This window comes from Chiloscyllium punctatum, chromosome 29 (assembly GCF_047496795.1).
Source record: "Chiloscyllium punctatum isolate Juve2018m chromosome 29, sChiPun1.3, whole genome shotgun sequence".
In the NCBI taxonomy this organism is placed as follows: Eukaryota; Metazoa; Chordata; class Chondrichthyes; order Orectolobiformes; family Hemiscylliidae; genus Chiloscyllium; species Chiloscyllium punctatum.
Window position 1 is genome coordinate 11,530,464 of NC_092767.1, and position 19,673 is coordinate 11,550,136.

At 43.5% G+C, this 19,673-nt stretch overlaps 3 non-coding genes across 3 annotated transcripts; all 3 read right to left on the reverse strand.

Annotated features, from left to right (window-relative positions):
- Positions 1-13,659: 13,659 nt before the first annotated feature.
- On the reverse strand, positions 13,660-13,732 carry trnar-ucg (transfer RNA arginine (anticodon UCG)). Its single transcript has one exon. It is a non-coding gene; the product is annotated as a tRNA-Arg (tRNA).
- A 2,127-nt stretch (positions 13,733-15,859) lies between these two features.
- trnas-aga (transfer RNA serine (anticodon AGA)) lies at positions 15,860-15,941 on the reverse strand. Its single transcript has one exon. It is a non-coding gene; the product is annotated as a tRNA-Ser (tRNA).
- A 1,624-nt stretch (positions 15,942-17,565) lies between these two features.
- Positions 17,566-17,647, reverse strand: trnas-uga (transfer RNA serine (anticodon UGA)). The gene has a single exon. It is a non-coding gene; the product is annotated as a tRNA-Ser (tRNA).
- Positions 17,648-19,673: the final 2,026 nt, after the last annotated feature.

A 19,673-nucleotide genomic window follows, 5' to 3' on the forward strand; every position in this document is an offset into this window, starting at 1 on the left:
TTATTGTGCGAATTTTATTGGAATGATCACAGATGTGCTGTCACTTTCAACTTTTTTAAGTATCTGTGACGGTAAGTAGACCCTTTTTTTTCATGTGGAAGGCTCTTTTCCTCACGGATCATTGGCGAAGGCATCCAGCGACAGGTGTCAGAATTTGGGACCATGGGTACGACAGGCACAAAAAAACGCAAGGTTGTATCTTCAGGATCGGTGTGGGTATCTGATTCAATGCAGTTATAAGGACGTATAGGAAGAAACAAAATTGGCTAACTCAGGCAGACAGGGCAGTCCAGGTAATGCCCGGCAGGAGTGTCGTCTGGCGTTTACCTATGGTAGATGTCTCGGACCCAAGATTAAGAAGGGTCCCAACTGATTTCAGGGCAAAAGGCAAACACGATGTGGGGATCAAACGAATCCTTAAGAATAACCCCGAAGTCTGAGTATAGTCCTGGCAAAGCAAAAGAGCCTTTAAAGCCCGAGGGTGTGCAAGGAATTACTCCAGTCTTTGAATCTCTCTTACAGGCTGGAGTGATTATCCCCCGTGAATAGTCACTGGTGAGAACACCCATTTTTATCGTTCAAACAGGCAAACATTCCAGGTGAATCGGGGGAATCGAGAGGTTTGTTCATGACCTGCAGGTTATCAATAACGCTGTTGTTCCGCACACCCCAAATGTTCCCAACCCCTATATTATATTGGCTCAAATTCCGCTGGATGTAAATGGCTGTCTATTGTGGATTTAGCAAATGCCTTGTTTTGTGTACCGTTACACGCCGACAGTCAATTCTGGTTCACTTTTCCATTCAAAGGCAAATGGTACAATTTCACGTGACATTTTCAAGATTACTGTGAGTCCCCACCATAATTAACGAGGCTCTCCACAGGAGACTGGAGACTCTTGTTTTAACCGGGGCGGGGGGTGAGGGGGGATGTCAGCGCTTCTGCAGTATGTAAACGAATGCTTAATCGCAGCATCAACAGAGAAACAATGTGAGAAACGTAGGCTTGCGATGCTCTGCCATCTCGTCTCGTAAAACTACAACTTCTGGAACAACGGTTGAAGTTCTTAGGTCACTTAATATCTGAACAAGGAAAGGCCATTGGTCAAGACAGAGTTCAAGCAAACCAGCAAAATTCAAATCCTCACATGAAGAAACAATTGTTCTCCTTTTTGGTCATGTGATCGTACTTAGAATGTTTAACCCACATTACGCAAACCTTTAGGCGCCTAAAAGTGTCATAGTTCATGGTTCAGGTTTGCAGAGCTCGAGTCCATTGCAGTGACCCCTGAGGCCTAGAGTGCCTTTGTTGAATTGAAATGGCACTCCAAACTACACCGACGCTGGGATTCCAAATCCAAACAAGCCTTTTGTACAAACAGTGGATGAGAAGCGTGCCTGCATGACATTTGTGCTGATGCAGAATTGTGTGTAGAAAATTGAGGCCAGTAGCTTATTTTTCACCACAACTTCGATCCCGTAACGGCAGGATTGCATAAATGCCTCTGTGTCGTGCCTGCATTTGAAAAGGCTGTTGTAGCTTCCAGGGACATAGTCGGCTTTGTTGAATTAAACCGACTGGTCCCACATGCAGTATCCTTACTGCTTTCTGAGCAAAACACAGCACACATGTCGGCTGCACGTTGGCTCACATACAATGCTATGATATTGGAGAAGCCGAACCTGACAATAAAGCGATGTAACGTCCTTAATGCTGCTTGACTTCGCCCCACAGAAGGAGACGGAGACCCACATGACTGTGTCGCTGTAATTAATGACATTTGAACCCCGAGAGCAGACGTGTAGGATTCACCAATTTAGAATCTGGATATGGGGTTTTATTGTGGATAGGTCAGCATTCAGAAGCAAAGAGATAGGCCAGTGTCTGTTATGTTGTAGCAACTACCCACGAGGTAGTCAAAGCGGGATCACTTCCTTCTCATCTGTAAGCGCAAGCAGCAGAGCTGATTGCCTTGATTGAGGCATGTAAATTGGCCGAAGGAAGAACAGTGAATATTTACATCGACAACAGATATGCATTCGGGGTTGTACATAATATTGGATCCCTGTGGAAAAACAAGGGCTTCTTGACCTCCACTGGAAAGCCAATCACATAATATGGCCTGATCTCTGACCTCCTGAAAGCAGTCCGATTGCCAAAATCAATCACTGTATGTAAATGTGAAGCCCACAGGAAAAATTATGATTCAAGTTCTCAAGGCAATGAAAATGTAGACTGAGCGGCAAGGACAGCAGCCAATCAGCCGCCAAGTGATGAGTTTGACATGTGTATGTCACATATTTGTAATCCAAAGCAGACTTATGGGAGTTACCGTCTCAGGCCACATCGAAGGAGAAGCGTGAATGGATAAGGGCAGGGTGCAGAATGGGGGAATGGGTGTGGTGTGGCCCCAGTGGGAAACCCTGTCTACCACGATCATTATTCCCTTTCTATGCCAAAGTAACACACGGTAAGGACCATGTGCCAAAAGTGGGGATGTACGACAATATTTCAGCATGCTGGTACAGAAAGGAATTTACTCATTACTCATAAAAATAAGGTGAATAATGTGTTATTTGTGACACTAATAATGTGGGGAGGTGAATACAAATGAATCAGGCAGAACACCCCCAATCCCAACTAACACCCAGGGAAGGGAAAAGGCATTGTCTGGTAATAGTTGATGTTTTCCCATGGGGTGGAAGTGCTCCCATGTCTGAACAGGATGCCAGTGCAGTAGTCAAGGCTTTGCTAACTGAAATAATTCCGAGATGGGGCATCCCTGAAAGGCTAAGCAGCGACATTGGAAAGCCATTTATAAATATTTCCCTACAGCAGATCAGTGATTACTTGGGAATAAAGGTGAGGCAACATTGTACTTACCACCGAGCGAGCGGTGGGGCCGTGGAAAGAGAGAAAACTATCCTTAAAAATAAATTGGCAAAATGTTGTGAGGAACTAGAGGTGACATGGACAAAGGCATTTCCAATTGTGCTAATATATATGAAGGAGAGGAAGAGGAAATATTAGGACGTTTGAGATTTTGTTTGGAAGGTGGCCCAATGCAGGAATTGGCCAAGACCGATTGTAAAACAGATAACAGACCACTGTGAGGACGAGATATTATGTTACGGTATAAATCTCACCACGCTTCTGTCTCAAATACAGAATCAAAAGAAGGGCAGCACTACCCCAATCAGCAGAAGGGAAGATGCACAATCTAGAACCTGAAGCCTGGATATTGGTGAAAGACTTCAGGAGCAAAAGCATGAAGGCGAAGAGCTGGCTGGGACCGTTCCAAGGGCTCCCTACAACACAGACAGCTGTTAAGATCGCCGAAAGAGCCACGTTGATACACGCCAGCTGTTGCAAGCGTGTAGTTGACCTTGAGGAAACATCGGACAACACCGGATCCAAATAAGTGTAAGTAATGATTAGAAGACTCATAGAAATATGGGGCTGCATGGCACGACGAGTCGTGAAGGCAGGGGTGTCTGGGATACAACAGCAGACGGTAATCTTAACCAAGGATGTTAAGTTGACCTTTACATGCCACCCATGCCCGTTTGGTAACCAGGACGACTATAAACAAGGCAATAAATATTTACACAGAGATCCTTGTGTACCCAGTTACTGGCACTGAGTAGTATCCATCACGGCGACAGGTACGCCTGACACGGGATATCGGTTTCTTGTTATGAAAGAAGGAGGTGCCATGGCAAGGGTAATAATAACCAAGATTCAGAAGAGCGATGAGGAAGACTGGTGGTGTGGAATAGATAGACCCTTCTCCGATATCTATAGACAGGTGAATATAGTGGTACAGCCTCGCACCCACCCCACCCGAGATGCAGTGCAGAAGGTCCTCCAAGAAATAGTAGCTCCTGGACTCGAAAAGATGAATGTCCAATGACCCGCACTGCAGATGGGCGGAAAGGCCTTTTCCAAGCTGATAGAAATGGAAGAAATAAATAAACTGAATGTGCAGCTAAAATGGTCACAAATGGAAAAAATAACAGTGGATTCATTGAGAAAACATACAGCGCCATATTTCACTTTCCGTGGAAGTCTACTGTTAAGGACTCAGTGGTCTCACTGCTGTCGCAATGGGGGATTTCCTCTGACCGTTTATGTTGTTGACAACCTTCCCAAAGCGGGGAATTTGTATGGAACTGGCAATTCGTCCAGTATTGTCACAAACAGGATTCAGACTAGCATAAAACAAAGAAGTGTGAATCATGGAAATCTGAATCAACAACAGGAATTGACAGAGAAACTCTGCAGGCCTGACAGCATCTGTGGAGACAAAGAGATTTAATGTTTCATATCACAGATTCAGGCTACTTATGCTTTTTATTGTTTTATTGCCTGGGTGTTTGTCAATTTCACTTCGCAAAACAGCATACTTACCAGAATCTCTCATTAGCTGACAGACGTCATCTGTAAAAATGCAACATTCCTTTATCGGCTGTAATGCTGTTGCTGTTGCCCTGAGTTGGTGAAAGGCTGGCCTACATTACCTTTTTCTTCTCCTTTATGTCGATGAGCAGCCATGGTGAATGGAGAATTTCTGTTTGTGTCCCTTTGTCTCTCTGTACCATCTCTCTCTCTTCTCCATTCTCCCACTCTCTGTCTGTCAATATCCCTCATTTTTCATTTCTACTCTTGGAAAAGTGTTAAAATCGGAGGCTGTTCCGTGGCTTTCTCCGACCCCCGGCCAGAGTGTGTAGAACTCGGCTCACAGTCTCCAAGTAATGTCTGTGTTACTTAGGTCTGAGATCAGGTGACATTTGTTCACTCAAAACGTTATGAGTTTTTACAATTCTAAATAGTATTCATAATAGACCAGAAAAAAAGCAGTTTCACTCCAATTATAGGATTTCTATGATGCCATTGCCGTTTGCCGAAAATCAATGACTGGTGACAGCAAACAATGAGAGCCATTATCTCACTGGATGCGTTATTACTACAACATTGTCCTGCAAGTCTACAGTGTCTCCTGCGTCTGTTCATTATTCCCAAAAAAATTGAAAAGACGGACGGAGAATAATAGTAGAAGAGATAGGCAAATCCTTGTCGAACAGAGTAAAAAGAACTCTGCGTTGAATTAGGAGGATAGAACATAGACTAATGGGTCCACATCAGGTGGTAGGGCTTGGTAGCACTAAATAATAACGGTCTGAGCTCAAACACAAGAAGCATGGTGAGCCGTCACTTTCGCGATGTTGGATAAATGATACTGCTTTTACAAGAAGTTTAAACAATGAACTTCCAATGTACAGAACATTTGACAGCATTTGACACTATTAACGTCTGGTTATTACGATATGCTTTAACTGACGACACCACAGACACGGTTCTTCAAATCAATAAGGGCATTTAATGAAGTATTTGATCACAGTTAATCGGACTACCTTTCTGTAATAAAGCTGCTCGATGAGAATTTATATCAACGTCCGCTTGTGCAGGAAAGAAGTTCACAGTTGGTGACTGTCCACTGAAAATGTACGGGAAGAGGCAATCTGTTCTTGCTTTGATTTCAAACTGATGCTTTCACCTCTTTAACCTGACAGGATAAACAGTATGCGTTCATCCTCTCGGGGACGATTTACAGCCTGAATGTGCGCAGAGGGAAACTCATACCAAGAGACCAGGGTAATTGTGGTGAATTTACCAGGATTGGTGTGTGAATTGGTGTTAACAGTGGGCAGTAAGGGCTAAACCATTAGCACTGACATTGATCCTTGTACCAACAGCTCCTCACTCACTTTCTGCGTCATTCATCTCAGTCATCATTGACTTTCAGTTTATCCTACTTTACCTTCGAAACTTTACTTTTGTTCTGGACCACTTTCGGATGTCCACTTGGAAACTGCAGTTTTTTTCAAACGAAATTCTGGAGAATGCACGTCACTCTTTGGGATAGGTTTCACTGCCCAGCCATAATTACTCAAGAGATGGTAAGTTACGTTACTTCGTCCTCGAAGTGCTCAACACAGTGATAGGGAGGGAGTTCCAAGAATTAGACATAGCGACATTGAATGAACAACGAGATAGTTTCAGTTCAGAAAGGCGAGATCCTTAGAGGGGATTTGCAGTGACAATTTATTCGTGTATGTGCTGCCATGGCTGCCAGAGGATGTGGAGGCTCGTACAATTGCAACATTTAAGAGGCATTTGAAATGTATATGAGTAGGAAGGGTTTGGAGGGATATGGGCCGTGTGCTGGCAAGAGGGACCAAATTGGGTTGGGATTTCCTGTCAGCATGGACAGGTTTGAACGAAGGGTCTGTTTCCCTGCAGTACATCTCTATGACTCTATGATTCCAGTTGTTTGCAATCAATCACTGGATTCCTTCTGGCAGAACCGGGTCTGTGCTCTCTGTTGAAGCAGAAAAAGGTTTTCATTCAGAGTAGCCACAAGAAGAGAAATAAATCTTCATTTCCTGACTTGGAATTTTATCCAAGCCTGGGCGATTCAAACCCAGACTCTGAAGCAGGGACTCCACTGAAGTTGACAATAACCCTTTCGACCTAACCTGTACAAACTCTTGTGCCTATCGTTCTTTGTCCCCACATTTTGAAGCACCGGTCCTTGCCGTGGGTGGTGAAGGAGCTAACTACTGCCTCGCAGAAAAACCGTGGGGTCAGAGACCCGATCGATCTGTCATGCAACGGGGATTGCATTGCTCAGAACAGACGTGTTTGCTGTGTGGGACTGAAATTGAGCTCGATCACACACAGATACGGTGTAACAGCTGCCAGCAGATGTGGAGACGGTTGGGACAGTTTCATTCGCACTCTGGGAAAAAGACTGGATCCTAAAATCAGGGGAGATAAGTGTCACAGATAGACGGCTGAAAATTGGTTTGGGAACGATATGAGTCATGACCGAATGGCGGGCAGACCAGACGGGCTGAAAGCTCTAACTGTCCTCCGATGCCTTCTGGTCTCTGACCGTCCAGTATCTAAGGAAATAGAAACAGAGTTAATCATGCATTTCGAAGTCCTCCTCTCATAACTCGTCGAGGTGAGAGATGGAACAGTTCTGCTATTAAATTTTGAGACTGGCAGAATGTTTGGAGACGGAGTAATAAAAGAGAAACTGAGTATAAAGTTGAGAGTCAGGAGATATTCAATAAAATAGGTAGACATGGCATAATAAGTGACACTGGTCTTGAAGACTTAACTCGGTTTTCCATTCCAAGATTCTACCAGACCTGCTGAGATTTTCCTGCAATTTCTTTTGTTGGTACTGAAACAGAAGGGAAAAGTCTGATCCTGGACCAGTCAGCTATGACTGCTCTGAGGACGTTTGAATTCTCTATTCGAACAAATCACTTCTGACCCACACGGCAACCTCACTATCCTGCATCAACCCCACCCCTGTTACTGACAATAAGCTGTTCATTACGTAAAAACATGTGGGTACACAACAGCATCATTGACCGTGCGAATTGGGAAAATTTCAGGGAGAGTTCCATTCGGTTTCCATCTGGGCATTCTCATTCAGTTAATTGTATTGCAGCACCATTTGACATGCAGCTGTCACTGTCATCTGGCCATTCACATTCGACGTCTCTGAACACTTTGGTTGGGGCACGTTTGGAATGGAACCTCACGTTTTGGAAGGGACATCGTTTATAGCATATTCGGCTGAACTGATAACCTTGTCTCTTGCACCTGCAGTACAGTGGAGACAGTTTTCACTCAGAAACCAAGAGATGATCAAAACGGAGGAAAACATGTGTCAAGAAAACCTGCCTCAGCGAGCGAATTCGCTCTTGCAACATTAAAGGAGAGGGGCAAACCTATTAACAAACAACAGCGCCCTGCGTGGGTCTCGACCCACACCATTGAGATAAAAGGTTTCAAGCTCTACCGACTGAGCGTACCAGGACAGGATTGGTGTTGGTTAATTTATCATTTCATACTGAGTTTAATTCAGCTGACATGGCAATTTTCAAAGATCTCGTTCACTCCTCCCCATTGCAAATAACATTATCGAAGTGTTTCAATTCTCAGATTTATTCCTTCAGACCATTACAATCCATTTAGGCCTTGCCCCGGGATTTTCGATTCTCTGTTAATATTTTCATATTTTGACCCTGATCCTTAGGTCACCGAAGTTATTCCCAAACACTCTGGCAGACTGCAAATCAATCGGGAAAATACCTTGGGAAACCAAATAATTTCTGATTAGAGTGGAAGGAATCCCATCTGCTGAAGAGACACAGTCCTCACAATCAACACTTTCTTTGTTCTACCTGCCTACAAAGTTTACCACTTCTAATATTCGAGAAAGGAATTCTGATCATAAAATGTTTTAAAAGCAGGAGCAATCTTCTGAAGACATGTCCAATTTGAATTAGAATTTTTTACCCTTTCACACATTTTTACCCTTTCACCCGTTCCTGAGGAAGGAGTTTCCATGAGCTGTGTCCCGGGGTGGGCAGGAAGTCGCTGATTGAAACTGCAGGGGCCCCTTTCTGTTGGCAGCAGGGGCTTGTAGAGAGTGGGGTCACATTTTGCTGCATGTGACCGTCTCACTCATTGCGGACTCAGGGTCAATCATGGATGGGTTCCCGTGGTTGTATTGTCAGCACATGGTCGCTCTCAATACTTGATGTGAAATATTTGATGCCCTGTGCTCTTTTTGGGCTTGGACAACCAACATTTCAGCCAAATGCTCTGACCATTTCAGACACAGCAACTGGCAGCAAAATTGTGCGTGTACACATCCAAACGCACAGTGATCGAGAGGATGTGGACAGCAGTAGTTCACATTATTTTAAGAATCAGTTGCTCATGTTCCCGTGTTTATCGCAGAGAGGGTGAGAGACCCGAGGAGTAACAAACACACCCATAAAGCAATATCAGGACCTGTGTAGCTCCGTCATAAAAAGCTGCCTGTAGTTGTTCTATTGCAAAGTTGGGTTTCAAACCCACGACGCAATAGAGACTGGATCCTAAACGCAGCACATTAAACCTCTCTGGATTAATGGTGCTGGAAGAGCACAGCAATTCAGGCAGCATCCGACGAGCAGTAAACTCGACGTTTCAGGCAAAAGCCCTTCATCAGGAATACAGGGTTTCGCCCGAAACGTCGATTTTACTGCTCCTCGGATGCTGCCTGTACTGCTGCGCTCTTCAGCACCACTAATCCTGAATCTGGTCTCCAGCATCTGCATTCATTGCTTTTACCTACATTAAACCACTCGGCGACGCTCCCTGACGATAACTAAGCGCCAAACCTGTCAAGACTAATGTTTCAGCATCGTTTCACTTCAGGCAATTTCCCCTGGCACTTTCTATATATACCTTAGCATAATTAAAAAAAAATATTTACAACGACTTGAAAGGTTTGCACGGTGTGGACATTATTGAGACGCTGAATATTCTTCGACAGTTTTCCCCGGAGCTTCAGGCCTGAGGGATGTTCTTGGAAAAGTTTACAAAATCATGAGGTAGACGAACAGAGAACATAGTCAATCTACATTTTTTCAGAAGTCACATGAATGTACAGTGAGATAGCATAGGTTTAATGTGAGAGCCGTACAATTTGAAAGGGACGTGAGCGACACTTGTTTTTAATACAGACATTTTTGTGTGTGTGGAATAAATTGCCCCATTTAGTGGCAGAGTTTGGTGCACTCACAACACCTCAAAGGCATCTAAGTGGGTATGCAGACAGGAATTGTTCGGAGAGATAAGGGACAAATATTGGCAAACATGTTTACATTAGTTCCGGTCATCTGTTCAACAGGTGCAAGGTGGATAGGAAGGTTTGCTTCCGTGCTCGGCAATTCTGTGACACTCCAGTACCTGACAACAGTTCGAATAGACCATTTGCAAAAACGCATGCTGTGTGTTACTAAGTCAGCGTGTTTGAAATTTATTTTTTTCTTGAGGCGTAATGTTTTGAAATGACACAGAGAGGAATGTTTTCCAGACATTTACAGACAATGACCAATCTCCTTGATACATTCCCAAGTTCTCCATCAAATAATTTCGTTGACTAAAAAAAAACCTCACAAATCGTGTTATCCCCTTAACTCTCCAGTGAATCCAAAAACTGACAGCTCTTAACGTGGACCAGGTGCAAAACTCAAAAGGCAGAGTCATTATCAGACAGGCAAACTGATTACTTCTGTCTGTGGGGCAGTGCGAGACGTGTATGTCAAGAACTGCTCACACAAATAACACCGAAGCAATTCCAAACGGAGCTTCCCGACATTCTGGAGATTTAGTGCATTGCCAAGTAACAGAAAGTGCTCAAGTAACATTAAACAAAACAGAAAAATGTACCATGCAAAGTGAATATGACCAATTACATTCTCGATTAAATTAGGTCAACAATGTGCTGGTGCCTCCATCTGATCGAGCGAGCCAATCTCCAGCCTCCCTCACCAGGACAGTAATGAAGGAAATGTGAGAAAAATATAACAAAGTTTCACGTTGCGATTGCCCACCTTTTAGCCACAACAACAAAAAACGAGGGAGCAGATTCAGTGCAGGATCTGGCTTCACAACAGCGGTGAAATAACGACGTCCACTCACTTTCAGGGAAAACTGTGAACAACTCACATTGTCCAGAATATGAATACACAGCGCAGGCTGTTTAGTTCCCGTATTCTACTGCTGCCCCGACATTCATACGATAATGTACCTTTCAAAGAGAGCGTTTGCAGCTGTGGAATGACAGTGGCAGCTGTTTCCCCTCACTCTTACTGCCGCCCTTGGTCGTGTAGGGGCTGCAATTCTCATCTTACACGTGGTAGTTGAGTGTGCAATTCTCTGTTGTGGAAAGGCGGAGTGTTTTGGAGCAGAAAGATGTGAAGTTCGGATGCTTCTGGAGTTCTTGTTGAAAAGTTCGGTGACGCTAGGAAGATGGTTTGCAGACTTTTCGTCCCTTTCTGGGTGACATTCTCAGCGCTGCAGAGGTTCCTGTGAAGCGCTGCTCTCATGTTTTGGTACGAATGCATTTGGTTTCATTCCTGCTGCTGCCGTTTGTTGGGATTGCAGATTGGGTCCAACGGATGGAATCCGTGGATGAGTGCCCTGCTTCCATGAATTGTCTGCCTGTCTTCTGCTTGCTCTGTCCTATTATTGTTGTGCTATTCTAGCCGAATGTGTGGCCCCTGCCGTTTGTACGTATTGCTACTAGGGACTGCTGGACTGACGCCCACACAAAGTCTTTGCCAAGAACCAATATCCACCCACCTTCATTCGCAAATGCATGGCATACAAAGTTTGCAACGTGGATTTGCTATGAGGTAATTTTTAAATCATGCTTCCCTGTGTTAAAAACAAATTATGGAAAATGATATCCAGATTCCTCCGAACACTCGGACATATAACAGCACAGAAACCGAGGGACTCACTCAGACAACAACTCACGAGAAAACAAGGCCCAATACCCCATCATGTGCAGTTCAAACGTGGTTGACGAGATTCCACGCATGGACTGCACGAAACACGACATAGGAGAAAGAGGCTGACAACTGGAGAGCTGCATTCATAATTTCATCTGGACTGTAAAAACGCCTTGGACAGCTGTTCCTTGCAGTTATGCACAGAATATTGAATGTCTCTGAGTCCAGGGCTTGGAATTTGGATGATATGACAGTCTGCAGCACTGGTTACTTCCTTGTGTGAGGTAACTCCTGATGGAACACATGTCACACTCTATTGCTCATTGAGAAATACATCCAAAATAGGAGCTTAGAGCAGCATTTCTGTTGTCCTTCTAGTGCTGTCCTTGACATGCCCTGTGGCACTGCACTTATTCTGTGTTTCCTGAGGGTTCGGCACATGATTCCACGATCGTTTTATAGGCAGAAATCTGCATTTTCGCTTCAATAACGGGTGTATGAAGCGTAGGTCCACCATTCTCTATTCCATTTTTCTCTTCTTATGCACAACTGCAGTACAGTAAAAATCAATTGATATTGAAAGATGATATACAGAGGCCTGTGAAATACCGAAGTTTTAATGACATTTATGCAATGGTTAGAGAATTACCTTGATTCAGGAAATAAGGATGTAAAGTCTGTTTGGCTGGAGTTGAGGAACAGTGAGGAATGGACTCACAAGCATGTGTAGTTTACAAGCCCACTCGCAGTAACCACAAAGCGAAATAAATCGTACAAGGGGAAAAATGCGTGTGAGTGACAAAAATGGCAGTAGTCATGCGTGATGTTAACTTCCCATCTAAAACTCTCGGTTCTATTGTAAAAACGTTTGGAGAACCAAAATCAAAAAAAATCCCACATGTCCCATAAAACATCACGAGGGATATCTTGGTAATTGATTCATACCTTTGCTGTCATTTGTAAGGTGCGAGACACCAAAGTAAAAGAAGAAAAGCACAAAGTTAGGACAAGATATTTGCAGCAAAATTGATTCAACATTATTTATTGAAAGGAAAATCACACTTGGCAATTTGCTAGACCTCTTTGCGAACATGACCAGCAGAGGTAATCAAGGGAGCTATTGATCTGAGTATTCTTGGACATGAAACAAACAAAGGTTAGTGACATATTCATTTCTCTGTTTAGCGAACGAAATGGTCTTTCCTGATGGTTACAATGAAAGAGATGGCTCCCAATAAAAGACAGAGATTAAGTCGCTTGTAGATACACTTCAATGTGATACGATTCACTTTCAGCCCCTAATTACCCCAGAGATGGAGGGGGTGAGTTACTTTTCTTCACTCTTCAACTCGACAGCATGGAGGTACAGACATGAAACCGCGAGAGATGGAGTCCTTGAATTGGGAACCAGCGACACTGAAGGAACTAGGCAAAAGTGAGGACTGCAGATGCTGGAAACCTGATTATGCATCAGAAAATTTTGGAAAAGCACAGCAGCATCCGAGGAGCAGGAAAGTCGATGTTTCTGTTGCCAGTCTTTCTGCGTTCCGCAAACAATTTTCGTTTTTGGCTCAGATTTCCAGCAACTGCAGCTATTCGTATTATGTTAACATTCATAATGTTTTGGACAAAACCAATGACCTGCTAGCATCGGAAAATCGGCAGAAGTACTTGTACACCGACATGTTAGCTGAACAATACCAGCATTCCATGAGCCGGAATACGATCCGGGCCACGGTTCCGAGAGTATCGAATCCTCACAAGTAAATAACAAGACAAGGCGATAGATACTGTCGTATTTGGTGTAAATAAAACACCCTTTATGAACATTTTCCTTGCAGATTATTTTCAACTTGTCTTCGTAGATTTACAAAGTGGGAAAAGGCCATTCCACCTGTGTGCATCGCGGCTAATCAGAGAGCCAATCATTCCAGTCGCAGTTTCCAACTTTGGCCCAAAGTCTCGTGTGTTCTAATGTTCCCAGTGCAAATGTCAATGACTTTATCCTGTGTTCTTAAATGGCACAATAATGGGGCAGATGAGTGACCTTTGCACAGCGACCTGTAACTCTTTTGAGGAACTTATGCTCATTTTCACCCACAAAGGGAGACACACAGAAAGATACCCCCAAAGCGACAGAGGTCTCCGTTGTGGTGAGCTGGAATTTGAAATGGATAATAGGACAAATGCAAGTTTCAAATGTGGAAGCACAGAAGCGACGTTCCGGCAGGACATCACAGGGAAGCGTCAACGTGGGGCATGGTTAAAGTCGGACATTTCCTTCGAGCCAGGTAGGACTTGAACCTACAATCTTCTGATCCGAAGTCAGACGTGTTATCCATTACGCCACTGGCCCAACAGACACGCCCAGTGCTGGCAGAATGTCGATATGTAATGCAAAGGACTTTCACGGAATCAGAATTAAAAAGGTGAACAAGCAGCGAAGAAAATCACCAACACTGCTTCACTTCAAAGTTTCCAATTTGTGAAGCAGTGCCTTTCACTGGCAAAGGAGAAACATTTGTCCTCAGCTGCCTGCTTCAGGGTCGCCTCCTTCTCTGCTGGAAGTTTCCATCGTTTTATTCGCAGTCCCGACGCGAATTCATGATCCACTCCAGTGAAAACGTGTCATGGTGTCGTCTAAGCAAGACCCTGCCGAAACTCTGCGAGAGACATCTGGTCATTTCGAGCTCAGGATGTGGAATTAGACGAGCTGCGTGACACCTTTTATTGGCGCCGCCACTTCACTGCAAATTAGCGGCTCAAAACGAGCCGTTGTTAGCATCAGCTTGATTTGTACCTTCCTGTCGTGCATTTGCTGAACAATATCAGATAGATCCCGTCCGGCCCAGCTGACTTATCTATTTTCACACTCTGCAGTATTTCTAATATCTCTTCCATGTGAACCTCAATCTCATCTAGTCTAGATGCAAGTATCTCTGTATCTTCCTCGCCAACATTTTCATTATCTATAGCGAACTCTGTCGAAAAATATTTATTTAGTGCTTCCTCTATCTCCACTGACTCCACATACGACTTCCCATTATTATCCTTGATTGTCCCAAATTTAACTCTCGTCATTCTTTTAGTGCTCACATACCTATGGAAAGCCTTAGGGTTAACCCTGATCCTATCTGCCAACAACTTCTCATGTCTCCTCCTGGTTCTTCTCAGCTCTCTTTTTAGGTGTTTCCTGATATCGTTGGAACCTTCGAGCGCTCGAACTGAGTTTTCACGTTTTCTCCTAACATAAGACTTCTTGTTCTTCTTGACCAGGGTTTCCACTTCCTTAGTAAAGCACGGCTCACGCGTTCTATATCTTACTCCCTCCCTGACAGGTACATACTTATCTAGGACACACAGGAGCTTTTCCTTGAATAAGCTCCACATTTTTAATGTGCTCACCCCCTACAGTTTCCCACCCCACTCTACGATTCCTAAATCTTACCTCATTGCATCGTGATTTCCCTTCCACCAGCTGAAACTCTAGCTCCGTGGAGTACACCGATCCCTTTCCATCACGAAAGATAACCTGAGAGAATTGTGATCGCTGTCTCCACAGTGCTCACCTACTTCCAAATCTAAAACCTGGCCAGGCTCGTTACCCAGTACTAAATCGAAAGTGGCTTCTTCCCTTGAAGGCATGTCTACATACTGTGTCAGGAAGCCCTGCCGCACACAGTGGACAAAAACTGACCCATCTATAGTACTCGTACTGTAGTGATCTCAGTCAATATTTGGATATTGTCTTGAGTGTTCCAGAGTTTTTCATTGTCCCACAGTCCAGATGAAGTTTGTATTCCTCGCGTACGGGAGCGAGAATTCTTTCAATGTCTCAGATCAGTTCCTGTGCCGAGAAGATCAGAGTCAATGTCCCTTCCTCTACTCGGACTGACAATTTACACTTCTTCAATCTCCTTTGATTCCATTTCCCAAAGGGTTTCTCAAGATTTCCAAAGCTGGAGCCTAAATTATATGGTTTGCTTCCTAAACATTTTTCCATCTGCCAACTGACAATATTTTCACAGTAACTCTTCACAATCCTCTGGCTTGCACCATGTCCAGGGATGAGAAGTCCCGTTTGGTGGAGAGAGTTCCTAGGCTGGTGAGTTTCACTTTGGAACAAAGACGGTTAAGTGGCAATTTCCTGCGGTCGTTTGTAATGATGGGAGAGGGAGCGGTGGGGAATGAGCACTCTGACGAGCAGGAGGAAGTGTTGCCAATGACCAGAGTCAGAGAACAGAGGACAAGGGATGAAAGGAATCTAATGAAAAGCAGCACTTCTGCTCAGGGCGTTCACTAACAACTGCAGAAACCCGATGTGTCGAGCAGTGTATCTGGAAAGAGAAACAGAGATCATGTTTTAAATGTGGAGCATTTCTGATGAAGAACTCGAGTTTCTCAAGTCTAATCAAATTACAGGCCTGGTTTGCAAAACAGGCTTTGTGAACTTTGAATAGTGCCAGCAGGAAAGCATTCATAACGTAGTCAGCAGGATTCGAACCTACGTGGGGAAACCCCAATGGATTTCTAATCCATCACCTTAACCACTCGGCCATGACTACAGACCGCACGGCCCCCTGAGCATTGACCAAATCAGCCGTGATCTCATTGAAAGCTGCCGCTGACGAGAGTTACATGTTTCCATCTCCATTCATACCTTTGCTGTCATTTGTAAGGTGCGAGACACCAATGTAAAAGAAGAAAAGCACAATGTTAGGACAAGATATTTGCAGCAAAATTGATTCAACATTATTCATTGAAAGGAAAATCACACTTGGCAATTTGCTAGACCTCTTTGCGAACATGACCAGCAGAGGTAATCAAGGGAGCTATTGATCTGAGTATTCTTGGCCATGAAACAAACAAAGGTTAGTGACATATTCATTTCTCTTTTTAGCGAACGAAATGGTCTTTCCTGATGGTTACAATGAAAGAGATGGCTCCCAATAAAAGACAGAGATTAAGTCGCTTGTAGATACACTTCAATGTGATACGATTCACTTTCAGCCCCTAATTACCCCAGAGATGGAGGGGGTGAGTTACTTTCCTTCACTCTTCAACTCGACAGCATGGAGGTACAGACATGAAACCGCTAGAGATGGAGTTCTTGAATTGGGAACCAGCGACACTGAAGGAACTAGGCAAAAGTGAGGACTGCAGATGCTGGAAACCTGATTTTAGATCAGAAAATTTTGGAAAAGCACAGCAGCATCCGAGGAGCAGGAAAGTCGATGTTTCTGTTGCCAGTCTTTCTGCGTTCCGCAAACAATTTTCGTTTTTGGCTCAGATTTCCAGCAACTGCAGCTATTCGTATTATGTTAACATTCATAATGTTTTGGACAAAACCAATGACCTGCTAGCATCGGAAAATCGGCAGAAGTACTGGTACACCGACATGTTAGCTGAACAATACCAGCATTCCATGAGCCGGAATACGATCCGGGCCACGGTTCTGAGAGTATCGAATCCTCACAAGTAAATAACAAGACAAGGCGATAGATACTGTCGTATTTTGTGTAAATAAAACACCCTTTATGAACATTTTCCTTGCAGATTATTTTCAACTTGTCTTCGGAGATTTACAAAGTGGGAAAAGGCCATTCCACCTGTGTGCATCGCGGCTAATCAGAGAGCCAATCATTCCAGTCGCAGTTTCCAACTTTGGCCCAAAGTCTCGTGTGTTCTAATGTTCCCAGTGCAAATGTCAATGACTTTATCCTGTGTTCTTAAATGGCACAATAATGGGGCAGATGAGTGACCTTTGCACAGCGACTTGTAACTCTTTTTTTCTAATTCATTGACTGCTGATATAATAGATAATTGGCCTTGAGAGTCAGCTGTAAATTAGGTTGAACTTTCTCAGCTTGACTTTCATCTGATCCTAAAAAAAACTCATCACCTGCAGGGAAATGTATTGCATTGCTTCTTGTTTTGCTTAATTTCACCCCCCCACCCCGCCCGCCTCCCAAACATCCAAATTTCACGATAGTTCGACAAATGTTTGGAAACTGATTCGTGTTGGAAGTTGATGGCTTTTTGTGTCTCGACATATAATTTATTCAATTAGACATCTTGAAATTACTTCTGATTCTTCACAGTTAAAACTTTACTTTCAATTGAATGCAAAGCTCAAGCTCTACGAAATCCAAATTCTGCAAAGTAATTAATGACTTTTGAAAGAGTCAACTCTGTGAGCAGGATTCGAACCTGCGCAGGGAGACCGCATTGGATTTCAAATCCAACGCCTTAACCTCTCGGCCATCACAGCTGCATCCTCATTGCGAATTTTCATAGTAAAAGAACTGAATTCATGAAATACGTAATTTCTTTGAAGAACAAATTGTCAAGACCCAAAGATGTCGCCGAATCCTTTGCAGAGACCCAGACAAACGTTACCTTAGCAGATTGACAGGCTTTCACCGAAAACTAGATCCTGACACAGCTGAAGTTGTGGGAATGATTCTTCATTGAATTATAGAGTCACGGATGTACACCACACGAAGAGAGGATTATTGTATCACTGCGTCCGATCGATTTTGACTCAATTGCTCGTCATCTGGTGCCAAAGTAGATATGCTGTTGTGTTTTAATATTCATCGAAATATGGTATTAGGAATATTGATGCTAAGTCCATTAACACTAGCTACATTCGTTAAAAAAATATCGGAATTAGAAAGAATGCAGAACCAATTTAAAGAAAGGGATCCAGAAACTAATCCGTAAGTTCTGACATCAGGTAATGAACTTGTGAGCACAAGAGAGGAAGATTGAGCGAAGATTTGGAACTTGAAATCGTCTTGATGGAATTATTTGCAAAGTTTTTGCGATTGTTCTAGAGTCATCAAGTCCTTGAACAATACAACATGGAAAGTGGCCCTTCTTTCCAACTTGACCATGGTACACAGTTATCCGAAATTAATAGGTCCCATTTGCCAACATTTGGCCCACAACCCTCTAAACCTTGTTACTCATATATCCATCCAGATGCCGTTAAATGTTACAGTTGTACCAGTCTCCAACAATTTCTCTGGCAGCTCATTCTGGACACGACTGAAAAAGTTGCCCCTGACGTCCCTTTTAAATCCTTACCAACTAATTTTAAAACAATGTTTTCTAAATTTTGACTTCCTCACCAGCAGGAAAACACCTTGGTGAGTCAACCTATCCATGTCCCTCATGATTTAATAAATAGCAACGATTTGACTTTATCACACTTGTCAGGAGGGAAATGTGTGGAGATTATTATCGAAGGTTTGAAGTAGAAATTCTGATGTACAGATTTTTGGAATTGCATCTTGGAGAACTGTTTAATAAGTCAATGAAGTCTAGTAGCAGTTGTAGAAGTCTGTTGTGAAAGCTGCAGAAGGATTTCAGAGCAGGAGAACAAAGCATTATTTCCAATGTATTGTGGCTCAGTTCGACCGCACTTGGACTACAGTGTAAGGAATTATGAGCAATTTAGGAAAGATACTAATGCCATATGAGGAATACCACGAATGGCGATTAGCCTTGATATCATGGATGAACATTAGTCCTGTGAATTGAAATTGGGCAAATCCGGTCTTTTTTAACAGTTTCAAAACAAGAGAGGTAATCTTATTTAGAGTTGCAAAATATTTGAAGAGATAAACCGGGTGGTGCAATTAAATTTTGTTCCTTCATTGTGAATCGAGAAGCAGGAGAGGACAATTTTAGAATGAAGCATTGTGAATTTTGACCAGGATGAGAACTATTGATTTTTGTCTTAGCCTTGAGAAGTCTCGCTATTCAGCACTACAGTGAGCCTTGGATATTTGGTCTTTGTATGCATCACTATCAGCCTGACCCGCCGACACTTCCTGTATCACTCTAAATCTGACCCCTCACACTTACCGCCTTAATATCAGTGTGAACCCCTCAAACTTACTGCATCACTATCCATCTGGCGTCCTCACATTTACTGCGCCACTTTCACTTCGAGACCCTCATTTTGACTGCGTCACTATCAGCCTGACTGCCAAACACTTACTTTGTCACTATCAGTCACGCCCTTAAACTTCCTATTTTACTATTACCCTGACTCCTGACACTTACTGTGTCACTATCAGCCTGACTCCATCACACTTATTATGTAAGTACCAGACTGACGTCTCACACTTACCGTGTCACTACAACACTGCTTCCTCAAACTTACTATGTCACTATCACCTTGACCCTCTCACATTTACTGCGCCACAATCACACTGACCACCTCACACCTACTGCTTCACTATGAGCTTCAACACTCACACTGACAGCGTCACTAACAGCGTGAC